The sequence below is a fragment of the Pseudophryne corroboree genome, chromosome 1 (assembly GCF_028390025.1).
Source record: "Pseudophryne corroboree isolate aPseCor3 chromosome 1, aPseCor3.hap2, whole genome shotgun sequence".
Taxonomy (NCBI): domain Eukaryota; kingdom Metazoa; phylum Chordata; class Amphibia; order Anura; family Myobatrachidae; genus Pseudophryne; species Pseudophryne corroboree.
This window is the reverse complement of record NC_086444.1, coordinates 803,937,524-803,963,670: the sequence shown is the minus strand read 5'-3', so window position 1 is coordinate 803,963,670 and position 26,147 is coordinate 803,937,524. Positions and strand designations below refer to the sequence as shown.

General features: G+C 48.4%; 2 pseudogenes; one reads left to right on the top strand and one right to left on the bottom strand.

Moving 5' to 3' along the window:
* Positions 1 to 13,984: 13,984 nt before the first annotated feature.
* LOC134934686 (5S ribosomal RNA) lies at positions 13,985 to 14,103 on the bottom strand (annotated as a pseudogene).
* Positions 14,104 to 19,022: 4,919 nt separating this feature from the next.
* LOC134960878 (5S ribosomal RNA) lies at positions 19,023 to 19,141 on the top strand (annotated as a pseudogene).
* Positions 19,142 to 26,147: the final 7,006 nt, after the last annotated feature.

The window sequence follows — 26,147 nt, the reverse complement described above, 5'->3', positions numbered from 1 at the left end:
ACAGAGTTGTTGGAGCCAGCTCCCACCACGCCCTCACTGCTAATGCAAGCTTAGTGATAGGGAACTTTTTACACTAATAGTAACTCTCCCCCTGCTATGACCCCCTAGTCAGACTGACTGAACTATACACAACATGTGTGTTACCATAACCAAAAACTGCAGATACAGCCCGCACTGGGACGGGCGCCCAGCATCCTCTATGGACTAAGAGAAAAGGATTTACCGGTAGGTATTAAAATCCTATTTTCTCATACGTCCTAGGGGATGCTGGGGATGCTTCAAGAACCATGGGGTTTATACCAAAGCTCTAGAACGGGCGTGAGAGTGCGGATGACTCTGCAGCACCGATTGACCAAACAAGATGTCCTCCTCAGCCAGGGTATCAAACTTGTAAAACTTCGCAAAAGTGTTTGATCCCGACCAAGTAGCAGCTCGGCAAAGCTGTAATGCCGAGACCCCTCGGGCAGCCGCCCAGGATGAGCCCACCTTTCTGGTAGAATGGGCTTTCACCGATTTCGGTAACGGCAATCCTGCCATAGAATGAGCCTGCTGAATCATATTACAGATCCAGCGCGCAATAGTCTGCTTGGAAGCAGGAGCCCCAATCTTGTTGGGAGCCCACTGGACAAACAGAGCCTCTGTTTTCCTACTCTGCGCCGCTCTGGCGACATAGATTTTCAAAGCTCTGACCACATCGAGAGACTTCGATTCCGCCAAGGCGTCAGTAGCCACTGGCATCACAATAGGCTGGTTTACGTGAAACGATGAAACCACTTTTGGCAGAAATTGCTGACGAGTTCTCAACTCCGTTCTATCAGCATGGAAGATTAAATAGGGGCTTTTGTGAGACAAAACCGCCAACTCCGACACCTGCCTTGCGGATGCCAAGGCCAACAACATGACTACTTTCCAAGTAAGGAATTTTAACTCAACCTTACGCAAAGGTTCAAACCAATGAGATTGCATGAACTGCAACATCACATTCAGATCCCATGGTGCCACTGGGGGCACAAAGGGAGGTTGGAGGTGTAGTATGCCTTTCATGAAGGTCTGAACTTCTGGCTAATTCTTTCTGAAAGAAAATTGATAAGGCCGAAATTTGTACTTTAATTGAGCCCAACTTTAGGCCCGCATCCACACCTGCTTGCAAAAAATGGAGCAAACGCCCCAGCTGAAATTCCTCCGTAGGAGCCTGCTTGGATTCACACCAAGACACATATTTCCTCCAAATACGGTGGTAATGCATTGCCGTTACTTCTTTTCTAGCCTGAAGAAGTGTGGGAATGACTTCACTGGGAATACCCTTCCGGGCTAGGATTTGGCGTTCAACCGCCATGCCGTCAAACGCAGCCGCGGTAAGTCTTGATACACGCACGGTCCTTGTTGTAACAGGTCCTCCTGTAGAGGAAGAGGCCAGGGATCTTCTATGAGCAATTCCTGAAGATCTGGATACCAGACCCTCCTTGGCCAATCTGGAACAATGAGTATCGCCTGAACCCTTGTTCTTCTTATCATCTTTATCACCTTTGGAATGAGTGGAAGTGGAGGGAACACATTGACAAAGCCTATATGTCTATCCTATTTAAAACACTTTAAAAGGTTAAGAGACACAGTACGCAATTGGCGCAAAAGGTACCGCAAGGGTACGCCCTTAGTGTAGCAGACGCTGTGCACAGGGTGTGAGCACAGGCGTCGCAGACACTTACAGAATTAAACTTTAATAACTATACCTTAAGGAATGTACTTATACTGTAAACATTTGTGCAGTGATAATGTGTAGATGTAATGCAGTGTAACCTTGTTAGTTTAAAAGCTGTATGAGCGTATGTGACGCTCTGAGAACCCCTTAACAATATAATAAACACTCAAATACCGGTCTAAGGGTCTAACGCCTTTTAAGGAAATGAATGAACGTTCAATTGCAAAAGAATAATACAATACAAGTTATACACTACCAAGATAACATAAAATACCCAACCGAATCACTACACATAAAATACAATACAGATACAATTACATTTAAAGGGGGGGAGGAGAGAGAGAATGGCTTACAACATTAATAGGAGATAAATATGTCTGCAGAGAATTTACACATGTGAGAAACAATCGCTGCGCAGTTAGTCAATGCTGAGACCCTTTGTGGAGAGAAAAATTGAGCTCACCCAGGCTGGCTGTCCCTATATACACAACACCCAGCAACAACACAATGGTCCCTACAATACCGCATGGGACAGAAGCTAGACTCCATTTTGGGAAAAACTCCCATGATTCCAAAGTCTGTAACATATGATTTAAAAGGGAATGCTAGCAGCCATTTTAGATTTGCAAGCCCAAACACATGGCATTCTTTAATTGACAAAGCCTATACCATAATCACATAGCAGAAGACACAAGATTCCACTATATTCCAAAATGTCCAAGCCTCAACACAATGCATATGTTCTGATTTTACAATTCCAAACCATCTAAATCACCTTTCACAATTTCAAGCCAACACAGTATCACAAGACCAGATTACCAGGTACCCACAAGTATCAGCCTGCTATTGCTACAAGCACATGACTACAGTAACAAAAGGAAGTATGTTTTGACTTCTAACCTTCAGCAAGATGTATCATGTAAAACAACTATAATCTGTTATAAATCACCATCCATAAATGTATACCAGAGATGCTATGCTACAGATTGTCTACTGTTCCAATTCATTACAGATTTCATAGAGTATCATCCCAAACACCCAACAATCACACAACTGCACAAGCATCATTAACCTTAAGCCATTTGTATCTCCAATCTAACTATTCTATGCCAATCATTTCACAACTACTTTACCACAAACACATATTTAAACTATTCTATGCCATTAAGCCATGTGAATTCAATACTTAGCCTTCGTAAGGAGGTCAGTCCTGGTGATAAGCAAGCCATGCTTCTGGATGCTTGCTTGGTTCTGAGTGAGTCAGTGAGCCCTGTGATTTCCAGTGGATAATATCATACCTGCATTCCAGCTGTGGGGGTGTGTCAACCACAGGAAGTGTGTGTCTTTCACAGCATGTGGGCTAGCTGTATCAGTGAGCTGAGCATGTGATCTTGGTTGTTGTGTGATGACTAACACATTCCTGTCTTGTGGAAAGCTATTGTTTGGCGAATACAAAACAAACCCTGTCTCTGGGTTTTGTTCGGTATTCTCAATGTCCACTTTCAGTTGAGACAATGACATCTCAGCAATCATTCTTCTGGAGACAAAACCAGCCCCATTCGTAAACACAGGTGTTGGCCCTCCTCATTGAATCTCAAAGCTTAGTGTAATTAAAGGCTATTGTATTCTGTCTGCAGGACAGAAACTGACTATTCTTAGGTGTAATTTATTCGGAATACAATTAATCTTCAATTACTATTCCTGTGCTTAACTATGCATAAGAACATGTGAAGCCCTTTTAACATGCAAAGGGGAATCTTTAAGGTCTAAGAGCCATCTTGAGATCCACTGATACCTGTTGAACTCAGGGGAATATTAACTTATAAAATACATTATTTTGATTAAATATGCAGCGTGCACACGCATGAAGTGCATATATGGCAACGTGCAGCGTGATATTTTTCTGACTTTGACAACATATACCGACGGAAACACCCACGGTGTCACTAGGGCGTCCACCGCTATCGCTTGAGGGTCCTTGACCTGGAACAATATCTCTGAAGTTTCTTGTTGAGGCGGGACGCCATCATGTCTATTTGAGGAATTCCCGAACGACTTGTTACTTCTGCAAAGACATCTTGATGAAGACCCCACTCTCCTGGATGGAGATCGTGTCTGCTGAGGAAGTCTGCTTCCCAGTTGTCCACTCCTGGAATGAAGACCGCTGACAGAGCGCTTGCATGTCTCTCTGCCCAGCGAAGAACTTTCGTGGCCTCGGCCATTGCCGCTCTGCTCTTTGTTCTTCCCTGGCGGTTTATGTACGCCACTGCTGTTATGTCGTCTGACTGAATCAAGATGGGCAGACCGCGAAGAAGATGTTCCACTTGCAGAATGCCATTGTAAATGGCCCTTAATTCCAGAATGTTTATGTGCAGACAAGCTTACTGGCTTGACCATTTGCCCTGAAAATTTCTCCCCTGTGTGACTGCTCCCCAGCCTCGGAGACTTGCATCTGTGGTCACCAGGATCCAATCCTGAATCCCGAACCTGCGTCCCTCCGGAAGGTGAGAACTGTGCAGCCACCACAGAAGGGAGATCCTGGTCCTGGAAGATAGGAATATTTTCCGGTGCATATCCAGGTGAGACCCGGACCACTTGTCCAACAGGTCCCACTGAAACACCCTGGCATGGAACCTGCCATACTGAATGGCCTCGTAGGCCGCCACCATCTTCCCCAGCAACCGAGTGCATTGAAGAATCGACACTCTTGCCGGTTTCAGAATCTGTTTTACTATGTTCTGTATTTCCAGAGCCTTTTCCACTGGAAGAAAAACTCTCTGTAATTCTGTATCCAGAATCATACCCAAGAACGACAGCCGTGTCGTCGGAACCAACTGTGATTTTGGCAAGTTTAGGAGTCAACCATGTTGTTGCAGAATCGTCAGAGAGAGTGCAACATTTTTCAGCAATTGCTCCTTGGATCTCGCCTTTATGAGGAGATCGTCCAAGTACGGGATAATTATGACTCCCTGCTTGCGCAGGAGAACCATAATTTTCGCCATTACCTTGGTGAAAATCCTCGGAGCCATGTACAGACCAAACGGCAACGTCTGAAATTGGTAATGACAATCCTGAACAGCAAACCTCAGGTAAGCCTGATGTGGAGGATATATGGGGATGTGTAAGTAGGCATGCTTTATGTCAACCGACACCATAAAATCCCCCTCCTCCAGACTGGAGATCACTGCTCGGAGAGATTCCATCTTGAATTTGAATTTTTTTAGAAATAAATTGAGGGATTTTAGGTTCAGAATCGGTCTGACCGAGCCATCCGGCTTCGGTACCACGAACAGACTCGAATAAAAACCCTCCCCCCCCGTGGCCTGGCCGGCAATGGAAGAAGCAGCAAGCCCATAGAGCTCCTGATTATAGAGCTCTCTTATACTAACTCTCTGGCCCCAAGCAGCTCTTCTATACCCGCCACACTTCACCTCTCACTGCCGCATCACTGGGAGCCCCTTTGGTGCGGTTTGCAGAGCTGGGAGGTGGCGCCATCGTTACCACGAGCTGCGGCCTGCACCTGCTCCCAAAGCCGGGGCCTCGATTTTCAGCTCAGGCGGAGACGTGTGTGGGGGGGGGGCGTCGCCGCCTGCGCCAGCGGTCCCGCCGGAGTGCACTCAGCGGCTGTGGGAGTGCCTGGGGACCCGGGACCACCCGCTCAACCCCTCCTTACCCTGGGCAAGAAGCTGTAACCTCCTGTGGAGCCAGCTGGGGACCTCTGGAAAGCCGCACGGGACCCACGGCCATTGCAGCTCAGATGAGAGGACACACAACAATCCTCTCTGCTATAGTGAAGAGCTGCTTGATTACTACAGAGGGGAACACACAGTAGCAGCTCTCTCATACAGTGGGAAGCAGTCTGCCCGGACACAGAGGGGAAAGTGCAACAACAGCCCTCCTACTATAGTGTGGAACTCCCTACACAACTGCAGGTAGGAGAGGATAATAGCAGCCCTTTTCTACTGTATAGAACTGTCTGCCCGGGGACGTGGCCTAGCTGCATACTAGGGAAGGCGTGCCGCTTCAGAGCTCCCAGCCACCGCTATTTGTTTGGGCTTCCCTGGCTCATAATCGGCGGTCTGTGGACCCCGCCGCTGCTCCTGTCATCCTCTAGACCCCCCTGGTGCTCGCTGCGTAGCCGGCGGACCTTTTACGGGTCCGTGTGGGTTGCGGACTGCTCCAAGGGGAAGGCCGGGACCTCGAGCTGTGACAGAGCCCGGACCGGAAGTTGCCCACGGTCAGCCCGCGACATGCCGAGCGTTAGTCTAGCGCTCGCTCCACTGGACTCCTGGGCCTACCGTCTCCCACACACTTCTCCATCTGCCTCCTGCTGTGCTCGGGGTGAGGCCGCGAAGTCAGGAAGCAGCATGGATGCTCCTGTTGATTGCGGCCTGCTCCGCATACTGCAGCCGGGACCTCGATTTGGCGGCTGGGCCGCCGAACCTCCGGACGCCTCTCTCACAGGTATGGGAGCCCTCACCCCCAGTGTAGCCAGCCATTACACCTGACCAAGCCCTGCATACCCCGCTTGCTGTTTGATATCCAGAGGGAGCTGACAACTGCTACATATCTATACAGCCTACCTGCCATTGTGACTCCTACTTTGCCAAATCCACTGTGGGTACCTGGTCACCGGAAGAAGGTCACTGCATTATACCATAAGAAAATGGCAGGATGACCCCCCTCATTGCACAATAACCTTGCCGCCACTTATTATGTCCTGAGGCTGCAGACTCGTCGCTGTGGACACATTGCTCCTGCTATTTTATCTCGAGCCCTTTGCTTTTCCTGTTATATTGCTCTGGTACATCAAGCTGTGACGCTTCTGGCTCGGACACATTGCTTCTCTACACCTCTGCTCCGCAGCACCTTGACATGTTTGCCATCTTCGTTGTGATGTAGCTCTCTAGTTCCTCCCTTTCATTGATGTGACCCTCACTAATCTACTCTCTGCACCCTTTACTATTACTTGCTCTCTATATTTGTCTCTGGCGACCTCATATGGAAAAGTTCCTGGTGTCCACTCCAATGTCCTCCTCTGGCCCTGCTCCGGGCGCACGTGAGGACACCTCCCATAGAAATTCTTCCGATTATGATTGCTACACCACCCGTTCTCATTCCCAACGGAAACGTACTAACGCTACGATTACTAAACAGCCTAAAATGAAACCTACTGACATTGCTGCTGTACTCGGGCCTCTCCTAGATGAAAAGCTGGTGGGCATCAAAGAGGCCATAGACTCCACCTTGACCCAGCTAACTCAACATAATGGCCATTTGGATGAAGTCAAGCAGAGGGTCTCAACATTGGAGGACAATCTACAGTCTGCACAGTCCACTATAGAGGCCCAAACCAAAGAAATGAAAGGCCTCAATGATAAGCTCGACGACTTGGAGAATCGGAGCCGCTGAAATAACCTGAGGGTGGTGGGCATCCCGGAGTCGGTGAGAGGCCACGCGTTGCTAGACCTTCTCTCTACCTGGCTGCTGGAAAAACTAGATATGGGCCTTCATGGATCGCCGTTAGCTATTGAAAGGGCTCTTAAGATTGGCCCTGAACGCAAAGACTCTGCTGGACGCCCTCGCCCTGTTATTATGAGGATTCTCAACTACGCGGAAAAATCCAAGCTTTTAGACCACTACCGAAAGTCAGAAGGTCTTCTCTACAAAGGATAAAGATTGCTTATATTCCAGGACTTTTCCACTTATGTCGCTAACAGACGCAGAGAGATCGCTCCGTTATGCATATATCCGGCTCGCCTTCGAGTTTTTGTCAATGGAAAACCACACTTCTTCGATGATCCGTTGGCGGCAAAGGCCCATTTTGCTTACCCTGATACTTGACTGTTGTTTCCTACTTAAAGTTTGCTCTTCTTTTCAATTGTTATTGTTTATAGGTCACACAGTGTTAGGGGCATGATGTCGGAGTGCTACCTATGCTGTTTGTCTTGCCTGCTGGGATGATGTGTCTCGGTCCTCCATAGGTTGGCCCCTCCTTGCTCGCTGGGGGGGGCACCATTTTACCTATACAATTTTGATGTTCTATTCTTCATCTACGGGGGTGGGATAGTATGACTGACCATGCTGCTTCTCAACCCTCAGGCCCGGTAGTCGCCCCAATTTTTGATTTTAACGTAATTTCTTGGAATATGGAGGGTCTTAATAGCCCCATTAAACGCAAGAAGGTACTCGCCCATCTCTCTCGTATGTCCCCTCACGTTGTGTTTTTACAAGAGACACATTGTGTGCAAGAATCCTCTATATCAGAGGTTCTCAAACTCGGTCCTCAGGACCCCACACAGTGCATGTTTTGCAGGTAACCCAGCAGGTGCACAGGTGTCTTAATTACTCACTGACACATTTTAAAAGGTCCACAGGTGGAGCTAATTATTTCACTTGCGATTCTGTGAGGAGACCTGCAAAACATGCACTGTGTGTGCCCCCGAGGACCGAGTTTGAGAACCTCTGCTCTATATCATTAAAAGCCCCTTGGATTGGAGAATGTATCTCCGCTCCTTATACAAATAAAACCAGAGGTGTTGCCATTCTTTTTCATAGGAATCTCCGATTTTCAATCCTTAAAAAATGTATTGACCCCAAGGGCAGATTTATCCTCTTAGATGTTTCTATTGTTAATATGGTATACACCTTTTTGAATCTTTATGCACCTACTGGATCTAACAACCTTTTTTTTGCAGATGTTCTCCAGAGGGTTTTGTCTTGGGGCGGTCAGGACTTAATTTTAGGGGGAGACTTCAATACGGTCGTCGATCCATCCATGGACAGGTCGGGGGCAGGGGCGGAACTCTGGGAGGCAGTGGAGTCGGCTGCCGCCGGGCTTCTGACCTCAAGGGGGCACACCTCCTCCACTGTCTCCCACTGCCTGACCGCTCACCGCGCTGCTGCTGCTGTCTGTGAGGGGAGGAGAGCGCAGCGTGCGCCTCCCCTGCCCCTCACTCTCCGGCCGCGGCGTCACGCTTCAATTCAGCACCGGTCCGTGAGCCAATCAGAGCTCGCGGACCGGCAGCTAAGGCTGCTGGTCCGCGAGCTTTGATTGGCTCATGGACCGGCGCCTAATTGAAGAGATACACAGCCGCCGGAGAGTGAGGGGCAGGGGAGGCGCACGCTGCGCTGACCTCTCCTCACAGACAGCAGCAGCAGCGCAGTGAGCACCACGGGGGAAGAGCAGGGTGATGTATATCTGGCACTGGGGGCATTGCTGGCACTGTGGGTACATGAATACCTGGCACTGGGGGGCATATCTGGCACTGTGGGGACACTGACATTGGGGGCATAGCTGGCACTGTGGGGACATATATATCTGGCACTGGGTGGATAGCTGGCACTGTGGGGACACTGGCATTGGGGGCACAGCTGGCACTGTGGGGACATATATATCTGGCACTGTGGGGACATATATATCTGGCACTGGAGGCACTGCTGGCACTGTGGGGACATGTATACCTAGCACGGGTCACAGCTGGCACTGGGGAGACATGTATATCTGGCACTGGGGGGGCATATCTGGCACTGTGGGGACACTGGCATTGGGGGCATAGCTGGCACTGTGGGGATATATATATATATCTGGCACTGTGGGGACATGTATATCTGGCACTTGGGGGACATGTATATCTGGCACTGGGGGGCATATCTGGCACTGGGGACACTGGCATTGGGAGCATAGCTGGCACTGTGAGGACATATATATCTGGCACTGGGGGCATATCTGGCACTGGGGGCATAGCTGGCACTTTGGGGACATATATATCTGGCACTAGGGGCATAGCTGGCAATGTGGGGGAATATATATCTGGCACTGGGGGCATATCTGGCATGGGGGCATAGCTGGCACTGGGGGGACATGTATATCTGGCACTGGGGGCAGAGCTGGCACTGTGTGGGGACATGTATATCTGGCACAGGGGGCATATCTGGCAATGTGGGGACACTGCATTGGGGGCATAGCTGGCACTTTGGGGACATATATATCTGGCACTAGGGGCATAGCTGGCACTGGCGGGAAATGTATATCTGGCATTGGGGGGGACATGTATATCTGGCACTGGGGGGTCATGTGTATCTGGCATTGTGAGGTGGGTGGTCTTCAGTATGCCGGCTGTCGGGATCCCGGCGCACAGTATACCGGCGCCGGAATCCTGACAGCCGGCATACAGACACTTTTTTTCCCTCGTGGGGGTCCACGACCCCCCTGGAGGGAGAATAAAATAGCGTGTAGCGCGCCACCGTGCCCGCAAGGGGCTCATTTGCGCTCGCCACACTGTCGGTATGCCGGCGGTCGGGCTCCCGGCGCCGGTATGCTGGTCGCCGGGAGCCCGACCGCTGGCATACCATACTACACCCCTGTGAGGCATATATGTATCTGGCACTGTGAGGCATATATGTATCTGGCACTGTGGGGCATATATGTATCTGGCACTTTGGGGCATATATGTATCTGGCACTGTGGGGACATATGTGTATGTGGCACTGTGGGGACATATGTTTCTGGCAGTGTGGAGGCACCCATTTTTTGACAATTTTATATGTATGTGGCACTGTACTGAGGCATTATATGTATTTGGCACTGTACAACATGACTAAAAACTGAGTTATGACACAAGGTCATACTCCTACAAACGTCATAACGAAAGGTGTGTGCACAAAATGGGGTGTGGCTTTGTGAAAACTAGGACACAACACCATTTTTGCACGCGCGCCTTCGGCGCGCGCATGATACTGACCCTTGTCCTTGACTACAGATCTTTTCTGGCTCTTTGCCTCTGACTGGTTGGCCACCCCTATCCTAGTATATACAGAGAGCTGGCTGTGGCTACAGCTAGGGGGAGCTCCTGAATGCAGCTCCTGCCAGGCCCTTCCAGATGAGGTGGCCAAGTAATGCTCTCTGTTCTTCCGTTGTGCTGATAGCAGCAGGTAGGCACTGGCAGCACTTGCCTCAAGCTGCACTGTGGGGGTGTGTGTAGTTGGAAAGGGGAGGGGTGCTGCGGGGTCTTTAATGAATGTTAGCAGCACTGTGTTTTATGTGTGCATGTTTAAGTTAGGTGTGTGTGTGTGTGTGTGTGTGTGTGTGTGTGTGTGTGTGTGTGTGTGTGTGTGTGTGTAAGTGAAGGCAGCATGTGTTTGTTTGTTTTTTGTGTGTGTTTTTAAGTGAAAGAGGCGTGTATGCGTGTAAAGGAGATGCGTGTATGTGTGTGAGAGACATACGTGTGTGTGTGTGTGTGTGTGTGTGTGTGTGTGTGTGTGAAAGAGGAATGTTTGTGTGTTTAAGTGAAGGACGCGTGTGTGTGTGAGTTTAAATGAAGGAGACGTGTGTGTAAGTGAAGAAAGCATGTGTTTGTTTTTGTTTGTGTGTGTGTGTGTTTTTTAATGAAAGAGGCGTGTGTGCGTGTAAGGGAGATGTGTGTGTGTGTGTATGTGTATGTGTATGTGTGTGTGTATAAGTGAAAGAGGCATGTTTGTGTGTTTAAGTGAAGGAAGCGTGTGTGTGAGAGTTTAAATGAAGGAGGCGTGTGTGTGAGTTTAAGTGAAGGAAGCATGTGTAAGTAAGAGGCGTTTGTGTAAGTGAGAGGCATGTGTGTGAGAGGTGTGTGTGTAAGTGAGAGGTGTGTGTGTAAGTGAGGATTGTGTGTGTTTAAGTGAAGGAAGTGTGTGTGTTTAAGTGAAGAAGGCATGTGTGTATTTAAGCTAAGGAGGCGTGTGTAAGTAAGAGGTGTGAGTGTAAGTGAGAGGCGTGTGTGTGTTTAAGTGAAAGAGGTGTTTGTGTGTGTGTTTAAGTGAAAGAGGCGTTTGTGTGTTTTTTATATATATACTGTATATCGGCACACCACTGTGCCAAAGCATCTACATTGTGACACGCTGTTGGGTGAGGGAGTACTGTAGGTGTGCTATAAAGGTATGCTGGTGTCTATTTTATTGTGATGACTGACTTGGAGTGCCGTCCACTTTGTATGTGTATCTATATTACTATTGGGAAAGGCACCTGAGCACGCTACTACTGTTCAACACGAGTGCCGGATAGCTACATATGAAGGGTGTGTGTGTATACAGTATGTAGGGGGGCACCAACATTTATCATGCCTCCGGGCGACTGGGGCGAACTTACGCCACTGGTCGGGGGGGAGTACTAACAGACCCGGGCCCTCTCCTAATCTTCTCTCTTCTCTTTGTTCTCAACTTGCTTTACTAGACCCTTGGCGTATACATCACCCCCTCCAATGAGACTACTCTTTTTACTCACACCCACACTCCACTCATTCTTGCATCGATTATCTTTTCTTGTCTAAACACATATTCTTCAAGTTTCTCACACTTCCATTAAGGATATTATTATCTCAGACCATGCCCCCATAACCTTTGTCCCTACATTTGGCTTTACCTCAGTGTATTTCCAAATGTTGGAGGTTCCCAGCGTATCTCTCACACTCTGAGGATTTTTTACTACATCTTAAACACACCTGGCATAATTACGTTGCTGATAATCTGGATCAGGAATCTAACACTCCACTTTTTTGGGGGGGCCTCTAAGGCGGTCCATCGAGGCCACATTATTTCTTATGTTAATTCTAAGCATAAGAAATTCAACACTAAATTGCAGGAACTCAGTACAGCTCTTACGCTTGCTTATCGTACTGACAAACAATGCGATTGCCCCACTCACAAGGAAACGTACCTCATGGCAAAACAAATTTATGACACCTTTCTTACCGAACAGGCCCAGATAAGCTATGATTATGGCAGGAATAGGTTTCATAGATGGGGAATAAGTCCGGAAAACTTTTGGCTAATCTAGTCAGAGGGCCTTGGAACAAAACTTGGGTTGATTCATTACACAGTTCTGGAACTGTTCTTTCTGATCCTACTGACATATGCTCTGCTTTTCTGCGCTTCTACAAGTCCTTATATACTGTAGGCACTGACAACGTAATTGATGGACAATCGTTTCTAGGTGACACACAACTGCCGAAGCTAGTGTCAGAGGAGAGGGACCTGTTGGATGCTCCTATAACTGATGATCAGGTTTGAGCCACCATTAAGTCCCTCCCTAATGGAAAAAGCCCTGGCCCTGACGGCTTCAGTGACGAATTCTATAAGATGAAGACGCTGATATCCTCCCTTTACTAACGCGGCTATATAACCATATCCTTACTACGGGGGAGACTCCCCTCCGTTTTAATGAGACGAGGCTCATTGTGCTTGCGAAACCTGGTAAGGATCCTACCCAGGTAGGGTCATACCGCCCTATCTCACTCCTCAACCAGGATTTTAAAGCTTGACCAAAATCATGGCTAACAGGCTGCAGACCTGCTTACCCCGCCTCATTTCGCCTGCACAGATGGGTATTGTCATAGGTAGACAGTCCACACGGGGAACTAGGGCGGCCTTAGCTGCGATATCTTACACTCACTGCAGTCAGTCCAAAAATAACATTATCATAAATTTGGACGCAGAAAAGGCGTTTGATAAGATCGCCTGGCCTCATCTGAATAGAGTGCTTAACCACCAGGGTTTTGGCACATTGTTCTGTAACTTGGTGCAAACCATTTATGACAAGGGCATAGGGCGATTGGGCACAGGTCACAAAAGTGTAATAACTTGAAATAAATGAAGAAAACCAAAATCGGACAATTAATCACCCTTTTATAATGGGTACGGGAAAATATCTATGATTTTCTCCTATATGTTGTCCTCATTGGTGGTGCGCCCAGAGCCAGAAAGTACATGGACTAACAAGGGAGAAAAAGAAGGCTCTTGTGTGGGCGCACTCTATACAGGAAGAAGTTCCTATAATGTATGTTATATATCAGAGAATATTAAAACATAACTTTTATTAGTAATAATATAAACACATTTTACCCATCTAAACAATCCATGAAAAAATAAAGAATTGGGAAAAATTTTAAAATGTTCTGGTCTCTTCGTTTAAAGAGTGATTGGAAAGGTTGTAGACACAGAATTGTCATACCACCTATTCCCCTGACCAGTACAGATAACTGTATTGATAGGACCAAGGAGTGGTCAAAGCATTAATATATATAAACCTCCAACTATAATCACTTAAATTAAGTGGATATATAGCTGTTTGGAGGTCACCAGACTCTAGCACCTGAATCATTCGACAAATACCATAATTGTAAATGGAAAAAACATTGTAAAAACCATTGATCTGCACTGAACATTCACTGACTAGATGAGAGGATGTAGGAAAGGCATAGTGGTGATACTGCTGTTGGCGTGTTCTTCTCACACAGAGAGGAAGCAGTTCCTACTCTACAACACCAGGTATTCACAGGTAGTCTCCTTTCCTGGTACTAACCCGACCCAACGCTGTTTAGCTTCCAAGATCGGACAAGATCGGGCGATGGCAGCGTGGTATGATAGTAGAGGATAGTATGATCAGCACGCCAATGACGGTGCACCTATATAAGAAATGATTCAGTAAGAAATGATAGAAAGGAGCTAGAGAGAAGAGAAAAATTAAGAAGATAAGTAAGAATAGGTGGATCTGCTTTCCACGTTAGGCACGGTTCAACAGCACCCACTTTCGTGGCTCTGTGCTCCGTGAATCGAGGATGAGAGTCCACGAGACAGATGAAGAAATGGAATTGATTTTAAATAATTAGAATGAAAATACAAAGAAATATTGCAAAAGAATGCATAATGTGGGTAAAGTTAGTCTAGGAATGATCACCACAGTAAACACGTATGATGGGCAATCGGGCTGTAATACAGTTATTGGAGATCCCCTTAGGAAGTATTGGTTGTCACAGAATACAATATTATCATGGGGAAAGTTAAAGATAATCGCTGAAAATAAGCATGTATATTGTATACACAAAAGAACTTCTTAACAGTGCTAAGACAGTGTAAATAGAAATGTGCTGGCCACTGATTATAGACCGTATCAGGGAGCAGAAATCACATGAAAAACAAATAATAAGCTACCCCAGGCACTATCACAAAGCAAGAACAACAATACCTTACTGTCCAGAATCCCAAAACTCCAACCTTCTATCTTTTGCCCAAGATTCATAAAAATGCCCATCAGCCCCCTGGCAGACCAATTATGTCAGGAAATGGTGGGCTTCTGGAGCAACCGAGTCGATTTCTGGACCTACATCTACGAGAATTTGTTCTGGATTTACCCTCCTACTTACAAGACACTTCGGATTTACTACGCAAAATTCATGATATACACTTTGAGAACGAGTTTCTCCTAGTGACTCTAGATGTGGAGGCTCTTTACACAAGTATTCATCATCACCATGGTCTCACAGCAGTCAAATACTATCTGGACCAAGGAGGAGAAAAGGACTTTTCAGATTTTCTCCTAAAATTACTTCACTTTATTCTCTCCAAAAACTATTTTGTTTTTCAAGATCAATTCTTCTTGCAAGTAAGGGGAACAGCAATGGGTGCTGCTTGTGCACCCACTTATGCAAATCTTTTTTTGGGGTGGTGGGAGCACCTCTATGTTTTCAATACTACCAATGAGAAATACACCACACATGTGATAATGTGGCTAAGGTATATTGATGACATATTCATCATTTGGGACGGAGAACGTGGTCTCCTCATGGACTTCATCAAACTCCTTAACACCAATGACCTTAATATCGCATTGACCCACACCATTAGCTCAGAGATGGTCCCCTTTCTTGATCTCAATATCTAAAAATCTGACACAGGGTTTCTTGAAACTAAATTATATCGCAAGGAGACTGCAACTAACAGTCTCCTTTTCCAAACCAGCTCACATTTTTCCCCAACCATTGAAAATATCCCCAAAGGGGAGTACCTCAGGCTGAGACGTAACTGCTCGGAAGATCAAGTTTTCAAAATTAAGAGTATAGAACTTCCTAGCCGCCTCTTAGCCAGAGGCTATAGCTAACGCTCACTTAAACGAGCATACGCAGCCACTACAGTAATCAAGAGGGAGAATTTAATTTTTGGGAAGAAGAAGGAGGACAGCAAACCAGATAACATCCTGGGATTCATAGAGACTTTCTGCCCTGAATGGAGGATGTTAAAAAATGTTATAACCAAACACCTTCCCATCCTACAGCTGTATCCAGACCTATCTCCGCTGTTGGATTCCCCGCTTCAGATGAGCTGGCGCCGATCCAAGAATATAAAAGACCATTTGGTGCGGAGTCATTTTGTTGCATCCATTCCCAAGAAACCTTCCATTTATGGCTCCTTCCCGTGTGGCCAATGCAAATCATGCCCACAGATATTACAAACCAATACTGTAATTGACAGATATGGGCAAACAATAACACTACAACATTTTTTCAACTGCAATACCCAGGCAGTGATTTACTGCATAACTTGTGGATGCAACTTCAATTACATTGGCATGACCACACGTAAATTAAAAGAAAGAGTCCTGGAACATTTGGGAAATATTCGCAACGCAGCTAAAGATCTAGCATGCATGAAACAGCTTACCTCGGTTGCCAGGCACTTTCACTCTTACCATAAAGGATCCATTAAAGAATTCAAGGTCTTTGGTTTGGACCGTGTTCATTTGGGCATACGAGGAGGAGATATCACCAAGGAACTTTACAAGAAAGAGAGCGAGTGGATCTTTCGCCTCAACACTCTCAAGCCCTTTGGTTTGAATGAAAATATCAACTATGCAGTTTTTTTGTGAACCATCAGCTTCTCCACTGTGGTATACAGCTGTAGACCAGTATGCTAATTAAACACTTCCCATTCCCGTCTACCCCCCTTTTCTCCCTCCCCACTTTTTCACCACCTCTGATCACTTCCAATAACCTTGCCTCACCCAGCAACTTCAATGTTCATCAATAAACCACATCATCCCTAATTCTCTTTCTCCCCCTCCCCCTTTTCCCCCCTTTCCCCCCCTCCCAAAAAAAATTTGTCCCCCCTTTTTTTCCCTCTCCCCCCTCTATCCATTAATGCCTGCACTTCACCCCATCTCCTTTCCTCTCATCACTCACCCTCCCCCATAAGTCCCTTCCCTCACCACATCCACGCCCCCTATCCCCCCTGTCTCATGCCCCCAATCATTCCACCCAATCACAGCCCCCTGCTCCATCACACATTGTTTCCAGCAATTATTTGACACTACCCTCACTAATGAGCACCTCCCATTCGGCCCCCACGGCCAATTCATACCACCAGGCATAATCCCCTTGTTCCCTACCCATTCCCATCCACTTAGCACACACTTATCATTTTCCTTCACCTCACACTCACTTAAGCTTACCACATTACCACACTAATACTTCCACTTCCTTTTCTCATTCCCCATCATACACTTTCTATAATTTCCATAATCCTGCAATCTCAACATATATATATTTTTTGCACGCTTTCACGCCTTTTAAGGTCATCACTCCATGGCCTAATGCCTATACCTTCAAATTACTTCATTTCTAGCCATCCCTGTTAGGTTTTCCTTTATTTATTTATTTTTATTATATTTATTATTATTTTTATTTTCATTTATAATTTTTATTCTCTATTTTTATTTTCTCTATTTTGTATTTTCTCTATTAGTTATTTTAGACATCTATTATTTTCTGTCTAATGTACCAGTCCCTCAGTAGGCTTTATCCCACCCAAAATGCTAGGTATTTTTCCCTGTCATGTTATTTTTAACACCTGGTTCCAGGGCAAACTTGTTTGGCCACACTTTATCACAATCAGGATCACCGTATCCCTCACTCAACATGGCGTCCAGGGCCTCGCACCAAGTTTCCCGTACACGCCCCCATCCTCCCGATAGGCGCTGGATCAGCGTTGCCACCCACCTCACTCGCTCCACATCTAACGTGGTCCCATATGCAACACCACCATTTATTCATTTTTCCTTTCACCTAGTTTCTATTATTATAATTGTTTTTCCCACTCCCTCATATCCCTTCCTTTTATCCGCCCTTTTGGCCTCGTTCAATTCGATTTCATATATCCTTCTCAATTATTAATTAATGGGTTTATTTATCCCCAGCCGTTTACCCCCATATCCACTCCCCTTCCCCATTTCCCTTTTATTTGTCATTTATTGTTTTGATCATTTTTTTGATCATCTCATATAATTCTCCTCCCATACATGCCAGTTCCACCATTCAATATTATACTTCTTTAGATTTCATGACTGATTAACATCCCCTTTTGTCAATAACCACAGTACTCGTCCTTTTTAATGCTCTTAGCTAGTATTACATTCCTGTATGGTCCTAACCTTTTTCCCAAGTGGCATTTTTGTTTGCCCATACCTTAATATACCCAGCATTACTTTATCCCTTACTTAATATGACGTTCGGGGACTCGCGCGAGGTTCCCAAACATGCCCATATCTCCATTAAATCCTATCCCTCTTCAAACATGGCGCGTCTAGCTCCGTCCGGTACATACAGTCATGCGCAATACGTCGTACTCTCCTCCTAGCGACGGCAGGCGGGTCCGCTCATGTAGCGTCTCTGCCCGCCGCGCCTGCCATTGGTCTTATGCACCAATACAACTGCTTTAATATCCGTCCCCCTGATTATACCTCCGAACCCGGAAGTGAACAAGCCCTAGCGGCGAAACCCGTCTTCCACACGGGGGTCCGTACATGGAGTGACTGCACGCCAGCTCCTTGCACCTGTTTATGCACTGACTCATTCCTCTGCTCACTGATTGGAGTATCGTAAGCCTCCACTGCTCTGTGGTTACACAGCAGTAATATCACACCTAGGCATCTTACTAATGAAAATGTATTTATTGCTGACTTGAGCTTATTATTTGTTTTTCATGTGATTTCTGCTCCCTGATACGGGCTATGATCAGTGGCCAGCACATTTCTACTTACACTGTCTTAGCACTGTTAAGAAGTTCTTTTGTGTATACAATATACATGCTTATTTTCAGCGATTATCTTTAACTTTCCCCATGATAATATTGTATTCTGTGACAACCAATACTTCCTAAGGGGATCTCCAATAACTGTATTACAGCCCGATTGCCCATCATACGTGTTTACTGTGGTGATCATTCCTAGACTAACTTTACCCACATTATGCATTCTTTTGCAATATTTCTTTGTATTTTCATTCTAATTATTTAGAATCAATTCCATTTCTTCATCTGTCTCGCGGACTCTCATCCTCGATTCACGGAGCACAGAGCCACGAAAGTGGGTGCTGTTGAACCGTGCCTAACGTGGAAAGCAGATCCACCTATTCTTACTTATCTTCTTAATTTTTCTCTTCTCTCTAGCTCCTTTCTATCATTTCTTACTGAATCATTTCTTATATAGGTGCACTCTCATTGGCGTGCTGATCATACTATCCTCTACTATCATACCACGCTGCCATCGCCCGATCTTGTCCGATCTTGGAAGCTAAACAGCGTTGGGCCGGGTTAGTACCAGGAAAGGAGACTACCTGTGAATACCTGGTGTTGTAGAGTAGGAACTGCTTCCTCTCTGTGTGAGAAGAACACGCCAACAGCAGTATCACCACTATGCCTTTCCTACATCCTCTCATCTAGTCAGTGAATGTTCAGTGCAGATCAATGGTTTTTCCATGTTTTTTCCATTTACAATTATGGTATTTGTCGAATGATTCAATTGCTAGAGTCTGTTGACCTCCAAACAGCTATATATCCACTTAATTTAAGTGATTATAGTTGGAGGTTTATATATATTAATGCTTTGACCACTCCTTGGTCCTATCAATACAGTTATCTGTACTGGTCAGGGGAATAGGTGGTATGACAATTCTGTGTCTACAAACCTTTCCAATCACTCTTTAAACGAAGAGACCAGAACATTTTAACATTTTTCCCAATTCTTTATTTTTTCATGGATCGTTTAGATGGGTAAAATGTGTTTATATTATTACTAATAAAAGTTATGTTTTAATATTCTCTGATATATCACATACATTATAGGAACTTCTTCCTGTATAGAGTGCGCCCACACAAGAGCCTTCTTTTTCTCCCTTGTTAGTGCAAACCATTTATACCAACCCTGTGGCGCAGGTGTTGGTTAACAATGTGACGTCCCCCTCCTTCATATTGGAAAGAGGCACCAGATTTAGATGCCCTTTATCTCCCCTTCTTTTTAATTTAGCATTAGAACCCCTTATACGACATATCCTGTTACATAGAGACTATAGAGGCATTGCCGTTGGCACGCAAAAACTAAAAGTGGTAGCATTCGCTGACAACCTTCTCCTTTTTATGTCTGACCCTCACCGTGCAATTCCGCAGCTAATTGACACGATTGACCGCTTTTCTTCTTTCGCAGGATTCTCTATTAACTATGGAAAGTCGGAGGCGCTAGCCATGTATGGACAGGCGAGAATGGGATGGGGAAACACTTTTCCATTTAAATGGGCGACTACTCATATAACCTTTCTAGTTGTCGCACTCCCCTCTCATCCTTGCCATCTATATAGGCTCAATATTACCGCGGTCCTGCGCAGGATAAAAACCGAGCTTGATATTTGCCAATCCCTCCCTCTTAATTTGCTGGGATGATGCAATCTGTTTAAAATGGCCAGCTTCCCAAAACTTCTTTATATTCTACAGATGACCCCTTTATTATTGTTTAATTCGGATCTATCTTCTCTGAATGCCTCTATCTCCAAGTTCATCTGGGCTGGCAAGCGACCTCGGATTAGCATGAAAAAATTATCCCAAATGGTACTTAGAGGTGGAATCAACCTACCCAATATTAAACAATACAATCTTGCCTGACTTCTCCGCATTGCTATGGATTGGCTTGGCGATAATAACTACTATACGGATTCTGTTCTAGATTCTCAGTTATGCGCTCCCTTGTCCCTCAGCTATCTTCTCCATGCCAGACCCTCCAAATTGGCCTTGCATATAACCAATAACTTGTTGTTATTTCCTATCATAAAGGCGTGGAGAATGGCGAGGAAACCTCTTAAACTTCAATATTTTTATTCACTTTCATTACCCTTTGTCGGTAACCTGGAGTTTCAGGAGGAAGGGGTGGGGGGGGGGGGGCATTACAGCCGTTCACTGCCTGGTATTCCTCTGGTATCCGCAACCTGCGCAACCTACTTAATACCTCTCGCCTCCCACTGTCTTTCGTGGAGGCAAGGGATAAATGTGGCTTGCCTCCTCACCATGAGTTTGCCTATTTCCAGGCAGTACACTATCTCAAAGCTGTTTTGCCCAAATTTACAGATGTCGATTTTCTTAATTCCCTTGACACACTTCTCCAATCAGCCTTCTATTCTATTTTGACCATATATACACGTATTCGTGTGGAAATAGACCCAGACACGGACCTTCCAGAACTGTCCCAATGGTCCTCCCACATTTCAACAGTCACCCCTGATTCCCTCTTAAACCACTTTCAGTTAACTCTGAAACTTATTCCTGCTAGCTCATACCAAGAAATGGCCTACAAAATGCTCCATAGGGCATATATTTCACCTAAACGTCGATTTTTAATGGGCATTTTGGAAGACGCTAAATGCACCAAATGCTTAACGGATGGGGCAGATGTCTTCCATTGTTTTTGGGATTGCGCCTCGGTATCACAGTTTTGGCATGAAGTACATCAATATGGAACTACGACCTTAGGCATATCTTTCCGTTGTACTGTGGAGATGTGCCCTGTGTCCCAGGGCACATCAGCACTGCAGGGTGCAGGGGATCTGTGTCCCCTGCAGAGCGCAAGGGTGGACAGCGCTGTGGCAGCTTGTCTGTCCCCAGCGCTGGGTGTACAGCAGCGGCGGGTGTCTGGTGCAGGGATCAGACGTTTCCCTTCACCAGGCTGTCGGCGGCGACGGGCAGCGGCGTGGTGGCGTTTCAAACTTGGCGCCACTTGGGCCGCCAATGAGAAGCGCCGCCAGCGTCTTTTTAAACCTGGCGCCGTCCGCGAGCCAATCGCGGCTCGCGGGCGCCGGCAAATCAGTTGCGGGCGCGGCAAGCCAATTGCGGCTCGCCGCATCATAGGCCCCACCCCTGAAGAGAGAAGAAGCCGCGCCGAAGAGCGGCGAAGATCGGAGTGGCGCCAGGAGGAGGAAGACGTCGCGGAAGAAGCTCCGGTGGCCGCGGAAGAGGCCAGAAGACTCCAGGCTCCGGAAAGAAGATGTCCAGCGGCGGCTGGACACGGAGAAGAGACGGCGGCGCCGCTGGCCAGGATGGGCCAGTGGCAGAAGAGCTCATCCAGGCCGAGAAGCGCTGCAGTGGTGGGAAGCAATTGAGCTGTGCAGTTCCCCACTGCAGCCTTCTCCACCGCAAGTAGGCCCTTCTAAGGTGCCCCCCTCTCCTCCCTAGACCACCGGGTGTTCGGGCATTAGGCCCGTGGGCACAGTCCGGCCCTTCCGGCCTGTGGGCATTTAGTCGGGCCCTCCTGGCCCGTGGGGGCATTTAGTCGGGCCCTCCTGGCCCGTGGGGGCATGTAGTCGGGCTCTCCTGGCCCGTGGGGGCATTTAGTCGGGCCCTCCTGGCCCGTGGGGGCATTTAGTCGGGCCCTCCTGGCCCATGGCCACATGTAGTCGGGCCCCCCCCCGGCCCGTGGCCCAGATAGGCGGGCATTAGGCCCGAGGGCACATAGTGGGCACTAGGCCCGTAAGGATAGTCAGGCCACCGGCCTGTGGCACCAGATAGGCGAGCATTAGGCCCGAGGGGCATATCAGGCAATAGGCCTGTGGGGCATTAGAGGGCATTAGGCCCTAGTGTATGTTGGCCAATTAGGTTAATGTAAGGTGACGCTGGGTACTAGGCTCAGGTCACCCAATGTGCGCAAATAGGGGCTGCTAGGCCCAATAAATAAGCGGTTTCCCCGAAGGTGAATAGAGGTGGCACTGGGCACTAGGCCCAGTCCACCCCAAGCTGTTTAGGCAGGCAGGCCCGCTCGGCCTGAGCCCCTGGAAAGAGAGTACGGGAGGTGGGTGAGCTGTGCGGCCCCCACTACCTGGTGTTCTGATTCAGGTACTTAAAGGGACAACACCGTGGTAGTTGCTTGCGCTGTGGATTGTGATTGGATATGTTGTTACCGTGCAGGGCAAAGTGTGAGCTTGTTAAGTCTGTGTTTAGTTTTGTTGCACCACACCCACAGAGCTAGTTTGAGGGATCTGCCGTTGTAGTTAGTATAGGGGTGTGACACTAGGTTTGAGGTAGGTCCTGCACGGCTGTTTGCTTGTCTGTTTGCCTCCTTACAGGAACCTGTAAGAGCAGAAGATGTTCGCAGTGCGGAACTGACGGTGAGTAGCATCTGTGTACGTTTGTCCCTCTGTCTGTCCCCGAGCGCCGGAATAGGGGTTTGCTCATGGACGTGAGAACCCCTTCATCACACTACGCGCGAGAGTGCGAGTGTGTGACTTCTGGGTGGCTGAGGCTTTGTGCCAGTGATGACCTTTCACCCAACCGGTGAAGGTCGCCGTCACCCCTGGGGTATCCCCTTTTCCGGTGGAAGAAGGGTTGATACCCTCCTTAAGGTAGACTATTTTCTCCTCAGCTCGTTCGTCTGTCAGCTCCGAGAGGTAATCGCCGTGTCTGGATCCGACTGAAGATTGCCAGGTCCGTTGTAGGTTCCGGTACCTGAAGGTGAGAGAGAGCGGCGCCTGGTGAGTACCGAAAGTACACCTGCACGGCAGCAGGCACCACCACACGCACTGCCGCCCTCTTACATTTTGGCATAGTCGGCAGGATCAAGGATACAGGATCACGGACACGATGTGGAACGTCACCAAGACCTCCATGCGGACGGCTTCGGAACAGACCCACCCCTGGATGTGTGCGGACCAGAGCGACTGGGTGACGGTGTCTGGGGCAGACCTCCTGAAGATGGTGCAGCGGTCGGTCCAGCGTGAAAAGGAAGAGCGCCGGGAGAAGGGGCGCAAGAAGGCCGCTGTGACGCCCTGCAAGAAATGTCGGCAAACAGGCCGACGAATGTACTTGGCGAGAGACGTCCCCAAAGAAGGTGGTCCAGGAAGCGGACCGAAGTCGTCAGAAGGGCCAAACGAAGAAAGAGCCCGTGTGTGCGCTCTGCGAGGCTAGAGGACATGAGCTTCCCGATTGTCCATGGAATGAAAACCGGATGATTGCGGATGGTTGTGCCCAGCTCTGTCCCAAGGAAGCGACCCCAGTAAGGAAGAATCCTTTCCCGCGAAAGGCGGAGGTGGGTGATTGGGAGGTGAAGAGACCACGCTGCGAGGAAAAGCATGAAGACCCAGTGACAGGGACGTCTGGAATCTCCCCGCGTTGGAACTGTCCACGACTAGGACGTGCGGAACAGGTGTGTCCTGCAGTGATGTGCGGTAGGGTGAGGCAGAGCCTTTCCTGTCATACTAACATTTGTATCAGAGGTATGACAGTATAAAGTATATGAAAAATACAAAGAATATGTTTGAAATATCTTCTTTGCATTATTCTAATCAATTTTATAGCCAAAACTCTGGAGTAAAAAGTCTATGGCAGGTGAGGCAGTGCCTCACCTGGCTATCTTTTCCGCACATCTCTAATCAAAACTCAATAAATTTCAAGGAGATTATACTGCTATACCTGTGTATAATGCCCAGATGTACGCTTTGGCTCATAAATTGCAAGTAAAACCGGCTCTGGTGCTAGCCAGTGCCTCCTAAGCCATTTAGCTCATCGCACGTCCCTGGTGTCCTGGGTACCTAGAGATGCCAGCGGAAGCGAAGGAGTACGCTGCGGAATTAGAGATGCCAGCGGAAGAGAAGTACGCTGAGGGATTAGAGATGCCAGCGGAAGAGAAGTACGCTGAGGGATTAGAGATACTAGCGGAAGAGAAGTACGCTGAGGAATTAGAGGCGCCAGCGGAAGGGACTAAGTACGCTGAGGAGGAAAATAATCCCCTAGTCCAGGTATCGGAGGAGGACTCGGACTACGGTGAAATGTCCGCGATGAATCCCTCCAAGAGCAGATGGAGGACAACCCTGGCAACGGGAGTGCCGACGAGGGTGACTGGCAGGATCTGCTGGAGTCGTGCTCCCAGTTGATTGCCTTCCGTGAAGGGGAGGAGATAGTCCTGGAGCAAGGATACCTGCCGGAAGTGACGAGTTGGATGGACGTACGGGGAGAGGATCGTGATGCCGTGGGAGGACCCGTTCCAGAGGAAGACATAGGACCTTTGGAGATGCCCCACGAGGAAATGCGACAGATGGTGGTTGTTGCCCGGGAGGAAATGGATGCCCCGGAGGATTACGCTTTTGGGTGGTGGTCGGTACCACACCCTGAAGACAGGAACAATGCCCCAGACGATATGGGAGGTCAAGAGTGGGTGACTGTTGTCCCCGTGGAGGAAGATTCCCCTTGGTGGCCAACGTCGAGCGACCGTGAGGAGGTGCCACTCCCCCAGAGGATCCGCCGATGGAGGTCAGGACGTAAGAAGAGGAACCCGGAGCTGGAGGAGGAAGGGTGTGGGGTCACAGTCTGTCCGGGCTGAGCCCTCGAATACAACCTCGCCGGAGGGACCTCGGAATTCCCTGACCCGCGGACAATGGACGTCGTGGAGACCTTTGTAGGGACAACAAAGGAAAAAAGGGGGGGAAATGTGGAGATGTGCCCTGTGTCCCAGGGCACATCAGCACTGCAGGGTGCAGGGGATCTGTGTACCCTGCAGAGCGCAAGGGTGGGCAGTGCTAGGGCAGCTTGTCTGTCCCCAGCGCTTGGTGTACAGCAGCGGCAGGTGTCTGGTGCAGGGATCAGACGTTTCCCTGCACCAGGCTGTCGGCGGCGACGGGCAGCGGCGCGGTGGCATTTCAAACTTGGCGCCACTTGGGCCGCCAATGAGAAGCGCCGCCAGCGTCTTTTCAAACCCGGCGCCGTCTGCGAGCCAATTGCGGCTCGCGGGGTGCCGGCCAATCAGTTGCGGGCGCGGCGAGCCAATCGTGGCGAGCCGCGTCATAGGCCCCGCCCCCGGCGTCTGACGTCAGACGCCGGGCGGGAGCTGAAGAGGGAAGAAGCCGCGCCGAAGAGCGGCGAAGATCGGAGTGGCGCCAGGAGGAGGAAGACGTCGCGGGAGCTCCGGTGGCCGCGGAAGAGGCCAGAAGACTCCAGGCTCCGGAAAGAAGATGTCCAGCGGCGGCTGGACACGGAGAAGAGACGGCGCCGCCGCTGGCCAGGACGGGCCAGTGGCAGAAGAGCTCATCCAGGCCGAGAAGCGCTGCAGTGGTGGGAAGCAATTGAGCTGTGCAGTTCCCCACTGCAGCCTTCTCCACCGCAGGTAGGCCCTTCTAAGGTGCCCCCCTCTCCTCCCTAGACCACCGGGTGTTCGGGCATTAGGCCCGTGGGCACAGTCAGGCCCTTCCGGCCTGTGGGCATTTAGTCGGGCCCTCCTGGTCCATGGGGCATTTAGTCGGGCCCTCCTGGCCTGTGGGGGCATGTAGTCGGGCCCTCCTGGCCCGTGGGGGCATTTATTCGGGCCCTCCTGGCCCGTGGCCACGTGTAGTCGGGGCCCCCC